The following is a 24,136-nucleotide window of genomic DNA, read 5'->3' on the forward strand; positions in this document are numbered from 1 at the left end:
ACACAGGTTTTGCTGACTCTTTTGCTGCTTTTCTTGTAGCATTTTTGCTACATTTTTTTGCTGCGTTTTTTAGTATCCCAAAGTTCAGTTCTGCTTTCGCCATGTGAGCATGAAAAATACAAGGTGTTAGGCCACCAATGCAAAACATATGTAAGACCATAAAACATCTTTGGAAAAAAAGTGCAATTTGTTCAGATTATTTATTGGAAAAAGTCACTATTCCAAACAAAAAAGTTCATATGAATTCATGAAACAATATACAATTGTAAATGTAAAAGCAGCTGAGGAGAGTTGAATTACGGTAGTTGGGCATTGTTTATCTAACACATTGGTAGGACATTGAGTTGGTAAGGAAATGTTTACTTTTACACATTGGCTTGTCACTGCTTACTTTCCCACATTGCTAGGGCATTGAGTTGGTAAGGAATTGTTTATTTTAACATATATCACTAGTTTAACTCCTTAACCTTCCTCTAGTGTTAGCTTTCTGTTAGGCTGAGTTCACACGTGGCGTTTTTTTCGCGTTTCCGCGGCGGTTTTAACCGCGCGATTTTGCTGCGAAAACGCGAAAAATAAGCATCCCATGCATTCCTTTGGGATTCCGCAATGCTGTGCTAATGCTGCGGATTTTACCGCGGCGGAATCGCTTCGCGGTAAAAACCGCAGCATGCTCATTAATTTGCGGAATCGCGGCGATCCCGCACCCATAGGAATGCATTGTTCCGCTTACTTCCCGCATGTGGCTGTGCACACCATGCGGAAAGTAAGCAGAACATTTGCGGATGGTACCCACGGTCCGGAGGAGAGGAGACTGTCCTCCGGGCTTTGGGTACCATATCCCTGTAAAAAAAAGAATTTAAAAATAAAAAATATTGTTATTCTCACCCTCCGACGTCCCGCGCAGTCTTCCCGCTTCTCTTCACGCTCTCGTTCCCAGTAGTCCTTTGCGAAAATGCCCGCGATGGCGATCCCGCGAGAACGGACGTCATCACGGGCATTTTCGCAAAGGATTACTGGGAACGGATGCGCGGGACGTCGGAGGGTAAGAATAACACCATTTTTTATTTTTTTTTACATTCTATCTTTTACTACTGATGCTGCATAGGCAGCCTCAGTAGTAAAAAGTTGGTCACACTCGTCAAACACTATGTTTGACGAGTGTGACCAACCTGTCAATCAGTTCTCCAAGCGATGCTACAGATCGCTTGGAAAACGCTAGCATTCTGCAAGCTAATTACGCTTGCAAAATGCTAGTTTTTCCGTGGGAAAATCACGGGAATTTAAAATGCGATTTTCCCGCGGACTGAAATTCCTGAATTCTCGCGGTAATTTCCGCGAGAGTTCCGGTACGTGTGCACTTAGCCTAACTCTTTCTTATGTTAAAGGGTCGGTTTTGATCCGTGTCTTAAATCACCCCTAGGATACCCTAAAAACAGTTATTTATGATCCAATTTGTTTCTTACCTCTTAGTTACCATGTTAGGGTTTCTCATCCATGGAAGGATTGATTTTAATATTTTTGTTGTGGCCCCCTGGGCCTTTCATTTGAGAGCATACCCTTCATTTTCAATATAAAAATATTGTCAAATGAACCTCAAGAGAATAATATAAACTTAAAAAGTTTGTTATATTACCTGACTATTACTGAAGGGTTTTAGAACACATTTCTTAAATGTAAAAAAAATATACATATATATATTTTATATTATTAACTCTAGTAACATCTATGGTGTTACGGGTCAATTTTGACTCATACAGTCATATGTAAAAGTTTGGGCACCCCTATTAATGTTAACCTTTTTTCTTTATAACAATTTTGGTTTTTGCAACAGCTATTTCAGTTTCATATATCTAATAACTGATGGACTCAGTTATATTTCTGGATTCAAATGAGGTTTATTGTACTAACAGAAAATGTGCAATCTGCATTTAAACAAAATTTGACCGGTGCAAAAGTATGGGCACCCTTATCATTTTCTTGATTTGAACACTCCTAACTACTTTTTACTGACTTCCTGAAGCACTAAATTGGCTTTGTAACCTCATTGAGCTTTGAACTTCATAGCCAGGTGTATCAAATCATGAGAAAAGGTATTTAAAGTGGCCACTTGCAAGTAGTTCTCCTATTTGATTCTCCTATGAAGAGTGGCATCATGGGCTCCTCAAATCAACTCTCAAATGATATGAAAACCAAGATTATTCAACATAGCTTTTCAGGGGAAGGATACAAAAAGTTGTCTCAGAGAGTTAACCTGTCAGTTTCCACTGTGAGGAACATAGTAAGGAAATGGAAGAACACAGGTACAGTTCTTGTTAAGCCCAGAAGTGGCAGGCCAAGAAAAATATCAGAAAGGCAGAGAAGAAGAATGGTGAGAACAGTCAAGGACAATCCACAGACCACCTCCAAAGACCTGCAGCATCATCTTGCTGCAGATGGTGTCACTGTGCATCGGTCAACAATACAGAGCACTTTGCACAAGGAGAAGCTGTATGGGAGAGTGATGCGAAAGAAGCCGTTTCTGCAAGCACGCCACAAACAGAGTCGCCTGAGGTATGCAAAAGCACATTTGGACAAGCCAGTTACATTTTGGAAGAAGGTCCTGTGAACTGATGAAACAAAGATTGAGTTGTTTGATCATACAAAAAGACGTTATGCATGCGCTGTATTGTTGACCGATGCAGGTTAACTGATTGGGCGGCGTTATTCCCATGAGTCATGACCCTCCAAACAGCGTTCATGAAGGCAAAGTGTTTGTTTTACGTGGGCAGTATGGTTGCAAAGCTGAACCTTAAAGGAATGTCCAGAAGGGCACCACCAGGAGTGGAGCCTACGGCGTAATTTGACTCAACACGGGCAACCTCAACCATGCCAGCTAAAGAACAGATGCACACATTGCAAGCTTAATTCCGTTAACGAACGAGACTCCGTCATGCCCCGCGGTCCGAATCCGGCTTACTAGAGGGACACGTGAGGCTCTGGCACATGAGATTGGCCAATAACTGGTGTCATGCCCTTACATGTCCGTGGCTGCATGTGCGCAACACTGAAAAGGCCAGTGTTTGTCGCTTACAGGTGCAGATAACCCGCTGAACAACGTTAGTGATGGGGATCACTGATTACAATTATTACTCGCGAACGATGATTTCCCAGTAAGTGCAGGTCAACCGCAGTTCCGGAATTAGGCCTAACCGTCATTCCTGAAAAAAATGAAAAACTTACGTGTGCAAACCACAGGTGCTGTAGCTTGCTTAACAGCTCGCCAGCCGTTCTCACGCCCAGTATGGGTTACACGTGATTGCACAAAGGTGAGAAAGGGTACCGTATCCCCGGATAACATGTATGGATAGCGTACACATTCAAAAGATATGTCTATACATCAGGAGGCAGGCTCAGACGGTGTTAGGCCCAGTATGGCTTGCAAGTGATTGCACAAAGGTGAGAAAGGGTACCGTATCCCCGGATAACATGTATGGATAGCGTACACATTCAAAAGATATGTCTATACATCAGGAGGCAGGCTCAGACGGTGTAAGGCCCAGTATGGCTTGCAAGTGATTGCACAAAGGTGAGAAAGGGTACCGTATCCCCGGATAACATGTATGGATAGCGTACACATTCAAAAGATATGTCTATACATCAGGAGGCAGGCTCAGACGGTATAAGGCCCAGTATGGCTTGCAAGTGATTGCACAAAGGTGAGAAAGGGTACCGTATCCCCGGATAACATGTATGGATAGCGTACACATTCAAAAGATATGTCTATACATCAGGAGGCAGGCTCAGACGGTGTAAGGCCCAGTATGGCTTGCAAGTGATTGCACAAAGGTGAGAAAGGGTACCGTATCCCCGGATAACATGTATGGATAGCGTACACATTCAAAAGATATGTCTGTACATCAGGAGGCAGGCTCAGACGGTGTAAGGCCCAGTATGGCTTGCAAGTGATTGCACAAAGGTGAGAAAGGGTACCGTATCCCCGGATAACATGTATGGATAGCGTACACATTCAAAAGATATGTCTATACATCAGGAGGCAGGCTCAGACGGTGTTAGGCCCAGTATGGCTTGCAAGTGATTGCACAAAGGTGAGAAAGGGTACCGTATCCCCGGATAACATGTACGGATAGCGTACACATTCAAAAGATATGTCTATACATCAGGAGGCAGGCTCAGACGGTGTAAGGCCCAGTATGGCTTGCAAGTGATTGCACAAAGGTGAGAAAGGGTACCGTATCCCCGGATAACATGTATGGATAGCGTACACATTCAAAAGATATGTCTATACATCAGGAGGCAGGCTCAGACGGTGTAAGGCCCAGTATGGCTTGCAAGTGATTGCACAAAGGTGAGAAAGGGTACCGTATCCCCGGATAACATATATGGATAGCGTACACATTCAAAAGATATGTCTATACATCAGGAGGCAGGCTCAGATGGTGTCAGGCACAGTATGGATTTGACTGCCCAGACTACACAGAGGAGGAGCAGGGAGAGGTAAAGATTGCAAATGCTGGGGCCCTGCCCAAGCAAGGGGGGTCCACTCGTGGGCGTCGGTACTGGCACTGGGCCCCTCATAGTATGGCGGTGTGTCTGACGGCGGGTGTGCATCACCACCGTCAGAGACACTTGATTGCACTATGAGGGACCCGGTGCCAGTGCCCGCGCCCAAGAGTCGGCCTACCCACCTGTCCAGGGCAACAGCACTCGCACGGTGTCGTGCGCTAGGTGGTGACCCCGGCCATGGGGGGGGGAGGCAGCACAGTTAGGGAGTTTTAGAAAGTGGCATATGTTGATGTTGGACATTCAGCTGATGCAAAAGGCGAAATAGGTCAAGTCCCAGGAAGAGGTGGACCAAAGCAAGCCATTTTTCTGTCACCCTATGTGTCATCAGGGGAAGGTGGGACAAAATCCTTGGAAACCCATGCATGGTTCATTTTAATGAAGGTTAGATCATCCACATTTTGGGTTGACAGACGGGTCCTTTTTTCTGTCAGGATTGATCCAGCTGCACTGAAGACTCTTTCCGATAGCACACTTGCAGCTGGGCAAGCGAGCTCCTGTAAGGCATATTGTGCCAATTCAGGCCAGGTGTCCAGTTTAGCAGCCCAATAGTCAAAGGGGAATGACCTGTGTGGGAGAACATCGATATGGGAGGAAAAGTAGTTTGTAACCATAGTTGACAACTGCTGTCTCCTGTCACTTTCCATCGATGCTGTATTACCAGTTGTGTGAGCGGTACTTGAAAAATCAGTCCACAACATTGTCATGAAACCCCTGTCTCCAACACCACTTCTGCTGTGTGCACCATGAACACCTCTGCCAAGCTGCCCCCGGCCCGTACGGCTCGTGTGAGAACCATCACCGCTGCTGTGTGCTGGGAATGCCTCAAGCAACCGATTTACCAGAGTTGCTTGTTTATTAGCCAATATTAGGTTCTCCTGTGGCATGATGTTTTGTAATTTGCCTTTATAGCGTGGATCCAGGATGCTGGCCAACCAGTAGTCGTCATCGTTCATCATTTTGGCAATGCGAGGGTCCCTTTTTAGGATCCGCAAGGCATAATCTGACATGTGGGCCAATGTTCCCGGTGTCAATGATGCACTGCGAGTGCTGGGTGGAGGAGCACTTTCTGGCAAATCCACATCCCTCCAGTCACGCACAAACCCTGTACCAGACCTTGCCACGCCAACATTTTCACTTGCCCCACGAGATGCATCCTCCTCCCCTAAGTAATCATCCCCATCATCATCCTCCTCCTCTTCTTCCTCCAACTCGTCCAGGAGAGGTCCCTGAGCAGACAATGGCTGAATGTCATCAAGGATTCCCTCCACCTCTTCCTCCTCGTCAACATTGGCTGCAGACACCTGCTCCTTAAGGTGCGTCAAAGTTTGCATGAGCAGACGCATAAGTGGGATGCTCATGCTTAGGATGGCGTCATCTGCACTTACCAACCGTGTTCATTCCTCAAAACACTGAAGGACTTTACAGAGGTCTTTCAGCTTCGACCACTGCACACCTGTCAACTCCATGTCTGCTCTCAAAGTGCCTGGCCGTGTATCCTCCCACAAATGCATTATGGCCTGCCTCTGCTCGCACAGCCGCTCCACCATGTGCAGGGTGGAGTTCCACCTTGTTGCAATGTCGATAATGAGGCGGTGGTTGGGAAGGTGGAGCAATCGCTGCAGCTTCTCGCATACAAACAGAGTGTACAGGCGACCGGCGGATGTGCGCGCACAGTCTTCGCACCTTATGGAGCAGGGCTGTTAACTCCGGATAATTTTTGAGGAAGCACTGCACCACCAGGTTCAAGGTGTGAGCCAAGCAAGGTATGTGGCTGAGTTTTGAAAGGGCTATGGCTGCCACAAAATTACGGCCGTTATCACTAACTACCTTGCCTGCCTCAAGATGTACACTGCCCAGCCATGACTCAGTTTGTCGCTTCAAGTACTCGGCCAGCACCTCGGCGGTGTGTCTGTCGCCCAAACACATCATCTGCAACACAGCCTGCTGACGCTTTCCACTAGCTGCTCGATAGGGGGACACCTCGTGTGCAACAGTGGTAGCTGCAGATGGAGTGCTCATACGACTGCGCTCTGTGGACGAGCTTTCGCTTCTGGAGGAGGAGGAGGAGGGTGGAATGCCTACAGCCAACTGTTTCCTATACCGTGGGCTAGGCAGCAATGTCCCACCACCGCTGTCCCCTGTGGACCCTGCATCCACCACATTAACCCAGTGCGCAGTGATGGACACGTAACGGCCCTGGCCATGCCGACTGGAACATGCATCAGTTGTGAGGTGCACCTTTCCACTCACTGACTGCTTGAGTGCATGGACAATGCGGTCTTTCACATGATGGTGGAGGGCTGGGATGGCTTTGCGAGAGAAGAAGTGGCGACTGGGTAGGTCATGGCGTGGTACTGCATAGGCCATGAGTTCGCGGAAAGCTGCGCTTTCCACCAACCGATAGGGCATCATCTCAAACGAGATTAGTTTGGCAATGTGGGCGTTCAAACCCAGTGTACGCGGATGAGAGACTGAGTACTTTCTTGACCTACTCATAGTGTCTGGGAGGGTGAGCTGGACTTGAGAGCTGCATATGGTGGAAGTAGCGGTGGACAGGGCGGACTGAGAGAGGGTTGATGATGGTGATGGAGTTGGTGTTCTTTCTGATGGCCTAGATTCAGTATTCGTTGATATAACAGTGGGATTCCCTGATTGCTGTGGCCTTGCAACGACACCTCAACATTTGCTGCTGTGCTAACCGGTGGGCTTACAGTGGGGGAAACAATGTAGCATTGCTGACTACCTTCTTTGTGATCAGTTGCACATGTGGCACTTGAGGTTTGGTGTTGTGTCCACGCTTGCAAGTGCATGCTGGTTAAATGTCTAAGCATGCAACTGGTATTCAAATTTTTCAGATTTTTCCCTCGGCTAAAGGTCTTTGCGCACTTCTTACAGATAACCTTGGCCTGATCATGAGGATTTTGTTCAAAAAAGTGCCACACTGCACTCTTCCTACTTTGGCAGACATTTTGCGGCCTAGCACGCTGTGATGTTTTGACCCTCTGGACAAGCTGTCCAGCAACTCTTTTGATTTTTGGAACCTGTCTTTGGAGTGCTCCGGGCCTGCCAGATAACAGCTGTTGCGATGTTGATGTCTGCTGTGGATGCTCCTCATCTGAGCTATTGGAAGCAGCACCTTCTTCCCCCAATGGATGCCAATCTGGGTCAACAACTGGGTCATCCATCACCTCCTCTTCAATGTCATGTGCACCTTCCTCTGTGTCACCGTGCATGGTGGTATAGTGTGCGGGAAGGGGCACCTGAGTCCCATCAGGGTCAGAATCTGGCTCTGTACACTGCGAGGACAATGTAGTGCTCTGAGTGAATGTACCAGCAGAATCATCTATCAGCGGCTGTGCATCAGTGCACTCCATGTCAGATTCATCTTGGCCTGGATAATTCACCATTTCACTTGATAATCCAGGCATGGTATGAGAAAACAGCTCCATGGAGTAATCAGTAGTATGGCCTGCGTCATCCTTCAATCTTGGTTGTGGTGAAGGACACAAGGAAAGGTGTGGTTCATGAACATGAGCCTCCAATGACCACTCAGTGCTTTTACTTTTTACAACTTCAGAAGAGGAGGCGATAGAGCTGGAGGCTGAGTCAGCAATGTAAGACAAAACTTTTTCCTGATGCTCTGGCGTTAAAAGCGGTTTGCCAACTCCTAGAAAACTAAGCCTTCGAAGCCTTATGGAGCCAGACGATGACGCAGGCTCAACACCTCCTGCATTCGGTCCTATTTTGCTTTTGCCACTACCATCAGATCCACCACCAACACCATCATTACCAGCTGCCAACCCCCGCCCAATTCCACGGCCTCTTCCACCAGCCTTCCTCATTTTTGGTAGAAATGTAGACAAAATCCTACAAACTATATAGTAATGTAAAACAAGGTACAAGGTGTCTATAGGACAGGGGAGATTTAGATTTTCTGCAAACACTTGTGGACACTGGACACTTGGATTGTGTGAGGCCCACTGAATATCACAGCGCTATGTCACAGGCTCGATGGCACAGGTGTGAAAAAAGTGACTACAGGATAAGGGAGATTTTGAATTTCTGCAGACACTTGTAGACACTGGACACTTGGATTGTGTGAGGCCCACTGAATATCACAGTGCTATGTCACAGGCTCGATGGAACAGGTGTGAAAAAAGTGACTACAGGATAAGGGAGATTTTGAATTTCTGCAGACACTTGTGGACACTGGACACTTGGATTGTGTGAGGCCCACTGAATATCACAGTGCTATGTCACAGGCTCGATGGCACAGGTGTGAAAAAAGTGACTACAGGATAAGGGAGATTTTGAATTTCTGCAGACACTTGTGGACACTGGACACTTGGATTGTGTGAGGCCCACTGAATATCACAGCGCTATGTCACAGGCTCGATGGCACAGGTGTGAAAAAAGTGACTACAGGATAAGGGAGATTTTGAATTTCTGCAGACACTTGTGGACACTGGACACTTGGATTGTGTGAGGCCCACTGAATATCACAGTGCTATGTCACAGGCTCGATGGCACAGGTGTGAAAAAAGTGACTACAGGATAAGGGAGATTTTGAATTTCTGCAGACACATGTGGACACTGGACACTTGGATTGTGTGAGGCCCACTGAATATCACAGTGCTATGTTACAGGCTCGATGGCACAGGTGTGAAAAAAGTGACTACAGGATAAGGGAGATTTTGAATTTCTGCAGACACTGGACACTTTTGGATTGTGTGAGGCCCAATGAATATCAGAGCGCTATGTCACAGGCTCGATGGCACAGGTGTGAAAAAAGTGACTACAGGATAAGGGAGATTTTGAATTTCTGCAGACACTTGTGGACACTGGACACTTGGATTGTGTGAGGCCCACTGAATATCACAGCGCTATGTCACAGGCTCGATGGCACAGGTGTGAAAAAAGTGACTACAGGATAAGGGAGATTTTGAATTTCTGCAGACACTGGACACTTTTGGATTGTGTGAGGCCCAATGAATATCAGAGCGCTATGTCACAGGCTCGATGCAGCAGGTGTGAAAAATGTAACTACAGGATAAGGGAGATTTTGAATTTCTGCAGACACTGGACACTTTTGGATTGTGTAAGGCCCAATGAATATCAGAGCGCTATGTCACAGGCTCGATGCAGCAGGTGTGAAAAAAGTGACTACAGGATAAGGGAGATTTTGAATTTCTGCAGACACTGGACACTTTTGGATTGTGTAAGGCCCAATGAATATCAGAGCGCTATGTCACAGGCTCGATGCAGCAGGTGTGAAAAAAGTGACTACAGGATAAGGGAGATTTTGAATTTCTGCAGACACTTGTGGACACTGGACACTTTTGGATTGTGTGAGGCCCAATGAATATCAGAGTGCTATGTCACAGGCTCGATGCAGCAGGTGTGAAAAAAGTGACTACAGGATAAGGGAGATTTTGAATTTCTGCAGACACTGGACACTTTTGGATTGTGTGAGGCCCAATGAATATCAGAGCGCTATGTCACAGGCTCGATGCAGCAGGTGTGAAAAAAGTGACTACAGGATAAGGGAGATTTTGAGTTTCTGCAGACACTGGACACTTTTGGATTGTGTGAGGCCCAATGAATATCAGAGCGCTATGTCACAGGCTCGATGCAGCAGGTGTGAAAAAAGTGACTACAGGATAAGGGAGATTTTGAATTTCTGCAGACACTTGTGGACACTGGACACTTGGATTGTGTGAGGCCCACTGAATATCACAGCGCTATGTCACAGGCTCGATGGCACAGGTGTGAAAAAAGTGACTACAGGATAAGGGAGATTTTGAATTTCTGCAGACACTGGACACTTTTGGATTGTGTGAGGCCCAATGAATATCAGAGCGCTATGTCGCAGGCTTGATGCAGCAGGTGTGAAAAAAGTGACTACAGGATAAGGGAGATTTTGAATTTCTGCAGACACTGGACACTTTTGGATTGTGTGAGGCCCAATGAATATCAGAGCGCTATGTCACAGGCTCGATGCAGCAGGTGTGAAAAAAGTGACTACAGGATAAGGGAGATTTTGAATTTCTGCAGACACTGGACACTTTTGGATTGTGTGAGGCCCAATGAATATCAGAGCGCTATGTCACAGGCTTGATGCAGCAGGTGTGAAAAAAGTGACTACAGGATAAGGGAGATTTTGAATTTCTGCAGACACTTGTGGACACTGGACACTTGGATTGTGTGAGGCCCACTGAATATCAGAGCGCTATGTCACAGGCTCGATGGCACAGGTGTGAAAAAAGTGACTACAGGATAAGGGAGATTTTGAATTTCTGCAGACACTTGTGGACACTGGACACTTGGATTGTGTGAGGCCCACTGAATATCACAGCGCTATGTCACAGGCTCGATGGCACAGGTGTGAAAAAAGTGACTACAGGATAAGGGAGATTTTGAATTTCTGCAGACACTGGACACTTTTGGATTGTGTGAGGCCCAATGAATATCAGAGCGCTATGTCACAGGCTCGATGCAGCAGGTGTGAAAAATGTAACTACAGGATAAGGGAGATTTTGAATTTCTGCAGACACTGGACACTTTTGGATTGTGTAAGGCCCAATGAATATCAGAGCGCTATGTCACAGGCTCGATGCAGCAGGTGTGAAAAAAGTGACTACAGGATAAGGGAGATTTTGAATTTCTGCAGACACTGGACACTTTTGGATTGTGTAAGGCCCAATGAATATCAGAGCGCTATGTCACAGGCTCGATGCAGCAGGTGTGAAAAAAGTGACTACAGGATAAGGGAGATTTTGAATTTCTGCAGACACTGGACACTTTTGGATTGTGTAAGGCCCAATGAATATCAGAGCGCTATGTCACAGGCTCGATGCAGCAGGTGTGAAAAAAGTGACTACAGGATAAGGGAGATTTTGAATTTCTGCAGACACTTGTGGACACTGGACACTTTTGGATTGTGTGAGGCCCAATGAATATCAGAGCGCTATGTCACAGGCTCGATGCAGCAGGTGTGAAGAAAGTGACTACAGGATAAGGGAGATTTTGAATTTCTGCAGACACTGGACACTTTTGGATTGTGTGAGGCCCAATGAATATCAGAGCGCTATGTCACAGGCTCGATGCAGCAGGTGTGAAAAAAGTGACTACAGGATAAGGGAGATTTTGAGTTTCTGCAGACACTGGACACTTTTGGATTGTGTGAGGCCCAATGAATATCAGAGCGCTATGTCACAGGCTCGATGCAGCAGGTGTAAAAAAAGTGACTACAGGATAAGGGAGATTTTGAATTTCTGCAGACACTTGTGGACACTGGACACTTGGATTGTGTGAGGCCCACTGAATATCACAGCGCTATGTCACAGGCTCGATGGCACAGGTGTGAAAAAAGTGACTACAGGATAAGGGAGATTTTGAATTTCTGCAGACACTGGACACTTTTGGATTGTGTGAGGCCCAATGAATATCAGAGCGCTATGTCACAGGCTCGATGCAGCAGGTGTGAAAAAAGTGACTACAGGATAAGGGAGATTTTGAATTTCTGCAGACACTTGTGGACACTGGACACTTGGATTGTGTGAGGCCCACTGAATATCACAGCGCTATGTCACAGGCTCGATGGCACAGGTGTGAAAAAAGTGACTACAGGATAAGGGAGATTTTGAATTTCTGCAGACACTTGTGGACACTGGACACTTGGATTGTGTGAGGCCCACTGAATATCACAGCGCTATGTCACAGGCTCGATGGCACAGGTGTGAAAAAAGTGACTACAGGATAAGGGAGATTTTGAATTTCTTCAGACACTGGACACTTTTGGATTGTGTGAGGCCCAATGAATATCAGAGCGCTATGTCACAGGCTCGATGCAGCAGGTGTGAAAAAAGTGACTACAGGATAAGGGAGATTTTAAATTTCTGCAGACACTGGACACTTTTGGATTGTGTAAGGCCCAATGAATATCAGAGCGCTATGTCACAGGCTCGATGCAGCAGGTGTGAAAAAAGTGACTACAGGATAAGGGAGATTTTGAATTTCTGCAGACACTGGACACTTTTGGATTGTGTGAGGCCCAATGAATATCAGAGCGCTATGTCACAGGCTCGATGCAGCAGGTGTGAAAAAAGTGACTACAGGATAAGGGAGATTTTGAATTTCTGCAGACACTTGTGGACACTGGACACTTTTGGATTGTGTGAGGCCCACTGAATATCAGAGCGCTATGTCACAGGCTCGATGGCACAGGTGTGAAAAAAGTGAATTGTAGAATTGGGCAGAATAGGAATCTCCCTAGAGTGTAGGTCTGTAAGAACGGCACAAGTCCTCCACTTATCCTTCCACAGTGACACACAGATAGCTTCACTGTGGCTGTGATAACAGCTGTTGCACGGTACTGTGTGAGGAGCGTACACCGCTGTATGGTGTGAATAAATGCACGCTCAGTACCTTAGCAGGACAAAAAAAAAATTGGGATTGCTTTTAAAAAAGCAGTTTGCAGAGCAGTGGGGAAACAGCAATGCAGCTGTCAGGAAGCCTTAGAAGGCAGCCTAACAACCAACACCGCTGATCCACCACAATATAGCCTCCCCTTGCACTGCACACACAGTGACTGGTGTGTTGCACAGGCAAAATCGCTAGCAGCAGAAGCAGTTTTTTTGTCTTCTTCCCTGCCTAACGCTCTCCCTACAGAATCAGCAACCTCTCCCTATGCTAAGATCGGCAGAAGTAAGATGGCGGTCGGCATGCACGCCCTTTTATAACCCCTGTGACGCCCACCAAAGCAAGCCAATCACTTGCATACCCTTCTGAAAGATGGTGGCGACCCCTGCCTATGTCATCACGTTGCCCACAGTGTCCGTGGATCCTGATTGGCTGAAAAAGAGCCCTAAACAAACTTTTGAAACGCGACTTTGGCGCGTAAGTTGCCGACCTCGTGGCCGACCTCATCCTAGGGTCGGGTTTCGTTTCATGAAACCCGACTTTGCCAAAGGTCGGCGACTTTTGAAATTGTTCGACCCATTTCGCTCAACTCTAGTTGTGACCCTGCAGTCCAGTAGTCATATCGAGGACTACACGTTTTCCTTGGTTTTATTCAGGGATGCCGCTTGCAGACTTGCCTGTGTAAATCTGTAGATTCCATGCATAGCTAGTTTTTGCATCACAGGCTGCCCAGATTTTTATGCCGTATTTGCCTGGCTTACTTGGCATGTATTGCCGGAAGGGGCATTTTCCGTGGAAAGGGAGAAAATGTTCGTCTACTGTCACCTCTGGCCCTGGGTTGAACATCAGTGGAAGGAGCTGCACCCATTTCTCCCAAACATCCCTGATGGGAGCAAGTTTGTCAGATTTTGTTCTGGTGACTCTGTTGTCAAATCTGAGGACTCTTGATATCATTTGAAACTTTTGAAGTGACATTGTTGCCTGGAAAATATTCCTGCCTGTCGATGCATCCCAGAGACAGTGGCCTCATTGCAGGATTTGTACACTCCAGCAAGGAGAAGAAAACCAATGTAGGCATTCAGGACATCATCATGAAGGTCATTCCATGTGATGCCGTGGACTTTTTTCCTTCAAGGTTTGTCATAGCAATAATGACTTTTTTTATTGACAATGGCATAAACAGATCAAAACATGTCTTGTTGTCACTTACTCTTGTCACAGCAAACCTTGTGATCCCAGGGGTCATTTTTATGACATTTGCAGCATCTGCCCTGCCATGTACATCTGGAGGTACTGAGCTCCAACTCATCTTGCCACTTTTGGATTTGAATCTTTCAGCGGGAGCAGCTTCAGCACCAGTGACCTCCTCATCAGCCTGATCAGAACTGTCTGTCTTCTGGTTGATACTCCACATCATCTTCCTCCTCAGAAACCTGTTCATCTGTATCAGTTTGCTGCTGTGTGTCCTCTGATTCATTATCATCTAAGATATAATCCAGAATTTGGCTTACATCAAATCTTCTCCTCATTGTTGCATGTGTAAACTAGGGATGTATACTCTACAAAGTACCAACTCTAAGCTGATTTGGCCATACATGCCTGGACATGTCCCTAACTCAAGTTGTTGGAGGTAGAGCTGGCTGTGGGTTGTTGGTTTATATTGTGTTTATGAGTTCAGTTTTGGGACTTATTATTGTTTTTTTACTCTTATATTAGACCTGGATCGAAATTGACCACAACAACACAAATGTTATAATTTTAATAAGAGCATTTTACAATTTAGTAAAATAGTTTTATTTTATTGTATTTTATTTAAAAATAAGTTCCTGAAAAAGTCAAAAAGTCTTGATGCAATAAACAAATGTATGCAGAATTTGTATGCATTTAAAAGCTAAAACGGGTCGTCACGACCCTAACACTAGAGGAAATTAATGACCACCGATACACCTTTTAATGGCGTTAGTTAAGGCTACTTAAATGCTGTGGAAAAAGTGTATAGCGCCTCCCAGAGTCAGATTTTCTCCGAGGTCTCGGCTGCCGGGGGTAGCCGAGATCCCAGAGAACATGATTTGGTGACCGCAAAAAAAAGCATCCTCTGGTGGGCAACGCCATTTTCTTCTGGGAAGAAAGTGGCGGGCGCATGCGCTGTGTGCCTGCCGAATCTGCCCGCCAACAGATTCCATTCATTCCAGGTACATTTTGATCACGGTAATAAACCCTATGACAGTGATCAAATTAAAAAAAAGTTAATAACCCCCCTTTATCACCCCCTTAGTTAGGGAAATATATTTATTTTCCATTAGGGTTAGAATTAGGGCTAGGGTTAGAATTAGGGTTAGGAATTAGGATTAGGGTTGGGATTAGGGTTAGGGGTGTGTTGGGGTTAGGGATGGAACTAGAATTGAGGGGTTTCCACTGTTTAGGCACATCAGGGGGTCTCCAAATGCCACATGGCGCCATCACTGATTCCAGCCAATTTTGCGTTCAAAAAGTCAAATGGTGTTCCCTCCCTTCCAAGCCCAGACGTGTGCCCAAGCAGTGGTTTACCCCAACATATGGGGCATCAGCGTACTCAGGACAAATTGCACACCAACTTTGGGAGTCTAATTTCTCCTGTTGCCCTTGGGAAAATAATAGCGGGCTAAAAAATCATTTTTGAGGAAAAAAATGTTTTTTTTATTTTCACGGCTGTGTTTTAAACTTCTGTGAAGCACTTGGGGGTTCAAAGTGCTCACCATACATCTAGATATGCTCCTTTGGGGGGTCTAGTTTCCAAAATGGGTTCACTTGGGGGGGTTTCACTGTTTATGCACATCAGGGGCTCTCCAAACATGACATGGTGTCCAATCTCAATTCCAGCCAATTCTGCATTAAAAAAGTCAAATGGCACTCCTTTCCTTCTGAGCTCTGCCGTGCACCCAAACAGTGGTTTATCCCCACATTTGTGGTATGGGCGTGCTCAGGACAAATTGCACAACAACTTTAGGAGTCCTGTTAACTTTGTAAAAATTTGGGGGCGAAAAGATCGTTTTTGTGGAAAAAAAATATTTTTTTCACAGCTCTACGTTATAAACTTCTGTGCTCACCACACATCTAGATAAGTTCCTTAAGGGGTTTAGTTTCCAAAATGGGGTCAACTCCAGCCAATTCTGCATTGAAAAAGTCAAACTGCGCTCCTTCCATTCCAAGCCCTGCGATGCGCCCAAACGGTGGTTTACCCCCACATATAGGGTATCGACGTATTCAGGAGAAATTATGTGGTTCATTTTCTTTTTTTACATTTTTGAAAATAAGAAAAATTGGTTCTGAAGTAAAGGGTTTGTAAAGAAAAAAGTTAATTTTTTCCTTCCACATTGCTTCAGTTCCTGTGAAGCATGTAAAGGGTTGATAAACTTCTTGAATGTGGTTTTGAGCACCTTGAGGGGTGCAGTTTTTAGAATGGGGTCTCTTTTGAGTATTTTGTGTCATATTGACCTCTCAAAGTGACTTCAAATGTGATGTGGTCTCTAAAAAAATGGTTTTGTAAATTTTGTTGTAAAAATGAGAAATCGCTGGTCAAATTTTAACCCTTATCACTTCCTAACAAAAAAATTTGGGTTCCAAAATTGTGCTGATGTAAAGCAGACATGTGGAAAATGTTATTTATTAAGTACTTTATGTGATATATCTCTCTGATTTAAGGGCATAAAAATTAAAAGTTTGAAAATTGCAAAATTTTAAAAATTTTCGCCATATTTCTGTTTTTTTTCATAAATGCAAGTCATATCAAAGAATTTTTACCACTAACATGAAGCAAAATATGTTACGAAAAAACATTCTCAGAATCAGCAGGATCTGTTAAAGCGTTCCAGCATTATAACCTCATAAAGTGACAATGGTCAGAAATGTAAAGATTGGCCTAGTCATTAAGTTGCAAATTGGCTCCTTCACTTAGGGGTTATGTTATGAGTGGGCACCGAGGAGGATAGCAGGCCCAAGCTAAGCCACAGAAAACCAGAGAGGTTGGTAACTAAGCGGATGCAGACCCCTGATCCTGTCCACACAACTAGCAGTAGCCGTGGAGCGTGCCTACGATGATCCTAGATGCCTCGGCACAGCCAGAGAGCTAACTAAGCCTAAAGCAAGAAAGGGGAAATCTAAACTGCCCTGGAGCAGGCCCCAAAGGAATAGATAGCCCCCAAACATATATTGTCGGTGAGACAAGATGAAAACACAAACGCAGGCAGAAAAATAGACTGACCAAACAATGGGGTCCAAACTGACTAGACAGGACAGGAAAGGAAAGCCACTGTCTGCAATCACGCAAAAAAGCCTGCAAAAAGTCCAACACGTCTGATGCACAAAAACACTGAAGTCACATGATTTCGCCCCCACTATGTCAGCACTCTGGTATATTCTGAAAGCAAAGCTAAAAGAGACCAATATAACAGGGGACAAAACAAACTGGCACATGCTGTAACATATGGGCATTGATTCAGCACATCCCCAGCCGGAGCTGTCTGACCCGCACAAAGCAGAGATAAACAAAACCAGATCAAATGCAAACAGAATAACAAATGAATCACTTAGCTGAACCATGCAGGGAAAGAGCAGGAGACATCAGACCTCAGAAGGCACAGGAAGAAAATCACCAGCAGGAATAGAGGGAGTCAGCTGTCTTAAATCCCAATCAGAAACCCCAGTTCCCCAATCGTCTTCCTCATTATCAGGTGGCAAGCCTCTGTCAATCAGATCAGCTCCACTACCTCTAGTAACCACAAGAGGGAGTCCAGAAAGAGAACTCGCAACCCCTCTGTCAATCTGACCAGCTCCACTACCTTCAGTAATCACCAGAGGGAAGCCAGAGAGAGAATTCACAACAGGGTTAATTAAACTGTAGTAATAGTAACAGCCAAGCTCATGTGAGCATATCAAGACACTATAGTTTAAACTTGGGAAAATCACCAAAATAAATGGGTCTTACATGCTCCTGTACCTGCATTCTTTTCACCAAGACCTGTACCTGCATTTATGCTGCTTTTCTTTGCACTTACTCAATGTTTTGTATTGGTGAAAATGCGCTACAAAAGCGCTGAAAGACTTGACCAGGACATCTTGTCTCACCATGGCTGGAACTTGCTGACTCCTCTGCCGTCTTGCTGCTACTGTAGCAGCCTCGTCCTCATTCCTCTAGGTCCAGGGTGTCACCTTTTGTGTGTGCTTTCACCTTGATTATGCCAACCTGGACTGGAAACATGAGTGCCTCAATTACTTGTTTCACCAGTTTCTACACTTGTAAAGGACTTACCAGCTGATGTAAGAAAAGCTCTGCTTCTATGGATAGGGCCATAATAATAAATGTTAGAGCCTTCATCTCTGCCTCCTGTGCTGACTAGTGTTGAGCATTCCGATACTGCAAATATCGGGTATCGGACGATATTCGCTGTATCGGAATTCCGATACCGAGTACCGATATTTTTTCAATATCGGATACCGGAATCGGAAGTTCCCATAATGCAATGAACCACTGTTGTGACTATGATTGGCTGCTGAAATGATGTCATCATGATGCGCGGTCTGTGCGCATCATGATGCGCGGTCAGTATGGGCCTTCTGGGGGTCTGTGCTGGCTGCCGGGGGTCTGTGCCGGCTGCCGGGGGGTCTGTACGGGCCTGCCGGGGGTCTGTGCCGGCTGCCGGCGGTCTGTACGGGCCTGCCGGGGGTATGTGTGTGTGTGCAGGCATCTTCCGATGGGACTACAAGTCCCATCGGGCGATGCCTGCTACAATGACAGTGATTGACACATTAGCCAATGATGAGACAGTAGTAGTCCCATCATCCGGCTAATGTGTTGAATGTAAAAAAAAAAAACCATACATACTATATACTACATACATACAACATACATGCTTCATACATACTTCATATATACTACATTCGTACAACATACATACTACATACATACTACATACACTCACTGGCCACTTTATTAGGTACACCTGTCCAACTGTGTGTTAAGATTTAATTTCTAATCAGCCAATCACATGGCGGCAACTCAGTGCATTTAGGCATGTAGACATGGTCAAGACAATCTCCTGCAGTTCAAACCGAGCATCAGTATGGGGAAGAAAGGTGATTTGAGTGCCTTTGAACGTGGCATGATTGTTGGTGCCAGAAGGGCTGGTCTGAGAATTTCAGAAACTGCTGATCTACTGGGATTTTCACGCACAACCATCTCTAGGGTTTACAGAGAATGGTCCGAAAAAGAAAAAAAATCCAGTGAGCGGCAGTTCTGTGGCCGGAAATGCCATGTTGATGCCAGAGGTCAGAGGAGAATGGGCAGACTGGTTCGAGCTGATAGAAAGGCAACAGTGACTCAAATTGCCACCCGTTACAACCAAGGTAGGCAGAAGAGCATCTCTGAACGCACAGTGCGTCGAACTTTGAGGCAGATGGGCTACAGCAGCAGAAGACCACACTGGGTACCACTCCTCTCAGCTAAGAACAGGAAACTGAGGCTACAATTTGCACAAGCTCATCGAAATTGGACAGTAGAAGATTGGAAAAACGTTGCCTGGTCTGATGAGTCTCGATTTCTGCTGCGACATTCGGATGGTAGGGTCAGAATTTGGCGTAAACAACATGAAAGCATGGATCCATCCTGCCTTGTATCAACGGTTCAGGCTGGTGGTGGTGGTTTCATGGTGTGGGGAATTTTTTCTGGGCACTCTTTGGGCCCCTTGGTACCAATTGAGCATCGTTGCAACGCCACAGCCTACCTGAGTATTGTTGCTGACCATGTCCATCCCTTTATGACCACAATGTACCCAACATCTGATGGCTACTTTCAGCAGGATAATGCGCCATGTCATAAAGCTCGAATCATCTCAGATTGGTTTCTTGAACATGACAATGAGTTTACTGTACTCAAATGGCCTCCTCAGTCACCAGATCTCAATCCAATAGAGCATCTTTGGGATGTGGTGGAACGGGAGATTCGCATCAGGGATGTGCAGCCGACAAATCTGCGCCAACTGTGTGATGCCATCATGTCAATATGGTCCAAAATCTCTGAGGAGTGCTTCCAGCACCTTGTTGAATCTCTGCCACGAAGAATTGAGGCAGTTTTGAAGGCAAAAGGGGGTCCAACCCCTTACTAGCATGGTGTACCTAATAAAGTGGCCAGTGAGTGTATATACTACATTCATACAGCATACTACATACGTACTACATATATACTACATTCATACAGCATACGTACATACTACATACATACTACATATATACAACATTCATACAACATACATACATACTACATATATACTACATTCATACAGCATACATACATACTACATACAGTCACGGCCAAAAGTATTGACACCCCTGCAATTCTGTCAGATAATATTCAGTTTCTTCCTGAAAATGATTGCAAACACAAATTCTTTGGTATTATTATCTTCATTTAATTTGTCTTAAATGAAAAAACACAAAATAGAATGAAGCAAAAAGCAAAACATGGATCATTTCACACAAAACTCCAAAAATGGGCCGGACAAAAGTATTGGCACCCTCAGCCTAATACTTGATTGCACAACCTTTAGCCAAAATAACTGCGACCAACCGCTTCCGGTAACCATCAATGAGTTTCTTACAATGCTCTGCTGGAATTTTAGACCATTCTTCTTTGGCAAACTACTCCAGGTCCCTGATATTTGAAGGGTGCCTTCTCCAAACTGCCATTTTTAGATCTCTCCACAGGCGTTCTATGGGATTCAGGTCTGGACTCATTGCTGGCCACCTTAGAAGTCTCCAGTGCTTTCTCTCAAACCATTTTCTAGTGCTTTTTGAAGTGTGTTTTGGGTTATTGTCCTGCTGGAAGAAACATGACCTCTGAGGTAGACCCAGCTTTCTCACACTGGGCTCTAAATTATGCTGCAAAATTTGTTGGTAGTCTTCTGACTTCATAATGCCATGCACACGGTCAAGCAGTCCAGTGCCAGAGGCAGCAAAGCAACCCCAAAACATCAGGGAACCTCCGCCATGTTTAACTGTAGGGACCGTGTACTTTTCTTTGAATGCCTCTTTTTTCTCCTATAAACTCTATGTTGATGCTTTTGCCCTAAAAGCTCTACTTAGAATCATAGAATCGTAGAGTTGGAAGGGACCTCCTGGGCCATCTGGTCCAACCCCCTGCTCAAAGCAGGATTCGCTAAATCATCCCAGTCAGATGTCTGTCCAGCCTCTGTTTCAAGACTTCCATTGAAGGAGAACTCACCACTTCTCGTGGCAGCCTGTTCCACTCATTGATCACTCTAACTGTCAAAAAGTTTTTTCTAATATCTAATCTGTGTCTCCTCCCATTCAGTTTCATCCCATTGCTTCTAGTCTTTCCTTGTGCAAATGAGAATAAAGTTGATCCTTCTACAATGTGACAGCCCTTTAGATATTTGTAGACAGCTATTAAGTCTCCTCTCAGTCTTCTCTTTTGCAAACTAAACATTCCCAAATCCTGCAACCTTTCCTCATAAGACAGGGTTTGCAGACCGGTCACCATTCTGGTCGCTCTTTTCTGAACTTGCTCCAGTTTGTTGATGTCTTTTTTAAAATGTGGTGCCCAAAACTGGACACAGTATTCCAGATGAGGTCTGACCAAAGAGGAGTAGAGGGAAATAATGACTTCACGTGATCTAGACTGTATGCTTCTGTTAATACATCCTAGAATTGCATTTGCCTTTTTTGCTGCTGCATCACACTGTTGACTCATATTCAGTCTGTGATCTATTAGTATACCCAAGTCTTTTTCACATGTGCTGTCACTTAGCCCTATTCCTCCCACTCTATATATGCTTTTTTCATTTTTATTGCCCAGATGTAGTACTTTGCATTTCTCCCTGTTAAAAACCATTCTGTTAGTTGCTGCCCACTTCTCCAGTTTATTTAAATCTTTTTGAATCCTCTCTCTCTTCTCTAGTATTAGCTATCCCTCCTAGCTTTGTGTCATCAGCAAATGTAATCAGTTTACCCTCAATTCCTTCATCTAAATCGTTGATAAAGATGTTGAACAATACAGGGCCCAGGACAGAGCCCTGTGGTACCCCACTTGAGACATTCTTCCAACTGGATGTGCAGCCATTTACGACCACTCTTTGGGTCCGATTACTAAGCCAGTTATGAATCCACCTAACAGTTGCCTTGTCCATTCCATACTTAGTCATTTTTTCAATAAGGATTGTATGAGAGACTTTGTCAAATGCTTTGCTGAAGTCAAGATATACTATATCTACAGCATTTCCTTGATCCACCCAATCAGTGATACCGTCATAGAAGGAAATTAAGTTAGTCTGACATGACTTATTAGTTACAAACCCATGCTGACTCTGTTTAATCACTTCATTCTTATCCAGGTATTGACATACATGTTGTTTAATAATTTGTTCAAAGATCTTTCCTGGTATAGAAGTCAGACTCACCGGCCTATAGTTGCCTAGGTCCACCTTCTTCCCCTTTTTGAAGATAGGAACAACATTTGCTGTTCTCCAGTCTTCTGGCACTTCTCCTGTTCTCCAAGAATTTTCAAAGATTATGGAGAGGGGTTCAAAAATTTCTTCTGCTATCTCCTTCAGTACTCTGGGGTGTAATTCATCTGGACCTGGAGACTTGAATTCATTTAGGTTAGCTAAGTGTTTCCTCACTATCTTTCTGTTTATAGATATCCTGGATTCTTCTATTCCCTTAATAGGACAGTGGATAACAGTTGATGTTGCATTTCCTTTCTGAGAGAAAACAGATGCAAAATAGGAATTTAAAAGTTCAGCCTTCTCAACATCCTGTCTTACCATTTCATCATTTTCATCCTGTAAAAATCCTATAGCATCTTTGACTTTTCTTTTACTTTTGACATATCCCCAAAATCCTTTATTATTGCTTTTGACATCTCTTGCAAGCCTCAGTTCATTTTCAGCTTTAGCTAATCTGATTTGTGCCCTGCAGGTTCTGCAGACAGCATTATATTCTTCTTTAGATATGCCTCCCTCTTTCCATTTTATAAACATTTTTTTCTTCCTTTTTAGCATGTGCTTAAGTTCTGTGTTCATCCATCCTGGTTTCCTTAAATGCTTCCTATTCTTCCCTCTTTTCGGAATTGTTAACTTTTGTCTCATCTGACCAGAGAACATTCTTCCAAAATGTTTTAGGCTTTTTCAGGTAAGTTTTGGCAAACTCTAGCCTGGCTTTTTTATGTCTCGGGGTAAGAAGTGGAGTCTTCCTGGCTCTCCTACCATACAGTCCCTTTTCATTCAGATGCCGACGGATAGTACGGGTTGACACCGTTGTACCCTCGGACTGCAGGGCAGCTTGAACTTGTTTGGATGTTAGTGGAGGTTCTTTATCCAACATCCGCACAATCTTGCGTTGAAATCTCTTGTCAATTTTTCTTTTCCGGCCACATCTAGGGAGGTTAGCCACAGTGCCATGGGCTTTAAACTTCTTGATGACACTGCGCACGGTAGACACAGGAACATTCAGGTCTTTGGAGATGGACTTGTAGCCTTGAGATTGCTCATGCTTCCTCACAATTTGGTTTCTCAAGTCCTCAGACAGTTCTTTGGTCTTCTTTCTTTTCTCCATGCTCAATGTGGTACACACAAGGACACAGGACAGAGGTTGAGTCAACTTTAATCCATGTTAACTGGCTGCAAGTGTGATTTAGTTATTGCCAACACCTGTTAGGTGCCACAGGTAAGTTACAGGTGCTGTTAAATACACAAATTAGAGAAGCATCACATGATTTTTCGAACAGTGCCAATACTTTTGTCCACCCTCTTTGTTAAGTTTGGTGTGGAATTATATCCAATTTGGCTTTAGGACAATTCTTTTTGTGTTTTTTCATTTAAGACAAATTAAATGAAGATAATAATACCAAAGAATTTGTGTTTGCAATCATTTTCAGGAAGAAACTGAGTATTATCTGACAGAATTGCAGGGGTGTCAATACTTTTGGCCATGACTGTATATACTACATTCATACAGCATACAGTACATACATACTACATACATACTACATATATACTACATTCATACAACATACATACATACTACATATATACTACATTCATACAGCATACATATAGTGGGGCAAAAAAGTATTTAGTCAGTCAGCAATAGTGCAAGTTCC

The 24,136-nt window shown here is 44.6% G+C and overlaps 1 protein-coding gene across 1 annotated transcript in view; it reads left to right on the forward strand.

Moving 5' to 3' along the window:
- The window catches only part of VEPH1 (ventricular zone expressed PH domain containing 1), a 915,267-nt gene that overhangs the window by 472,953 nt on the left and 418,178 nt on the right, over positions 1 to 24,136 (forward strand). The gene's annotated exons all lie outside the window — the stretch shown is intronic.

This window comes from Dendrobates tinctorius, unplaced genomic scaffold (assembly GCF_039654945.1).
Source record: "Dendrobates tinctorius isolate UK_male_01 unplaced genomic scaffold, ASM3965494v1 ptg000060l, whole genome shotgun sequence".
In the NCBI taxonomy this organism is placed as follows: domain Eukaryota; kingdom Metazoa; phylum Chordata; class Amphibia; order Anura; family Dendrobatidae; genus Dendrobates; species Dendrobates tinctorius.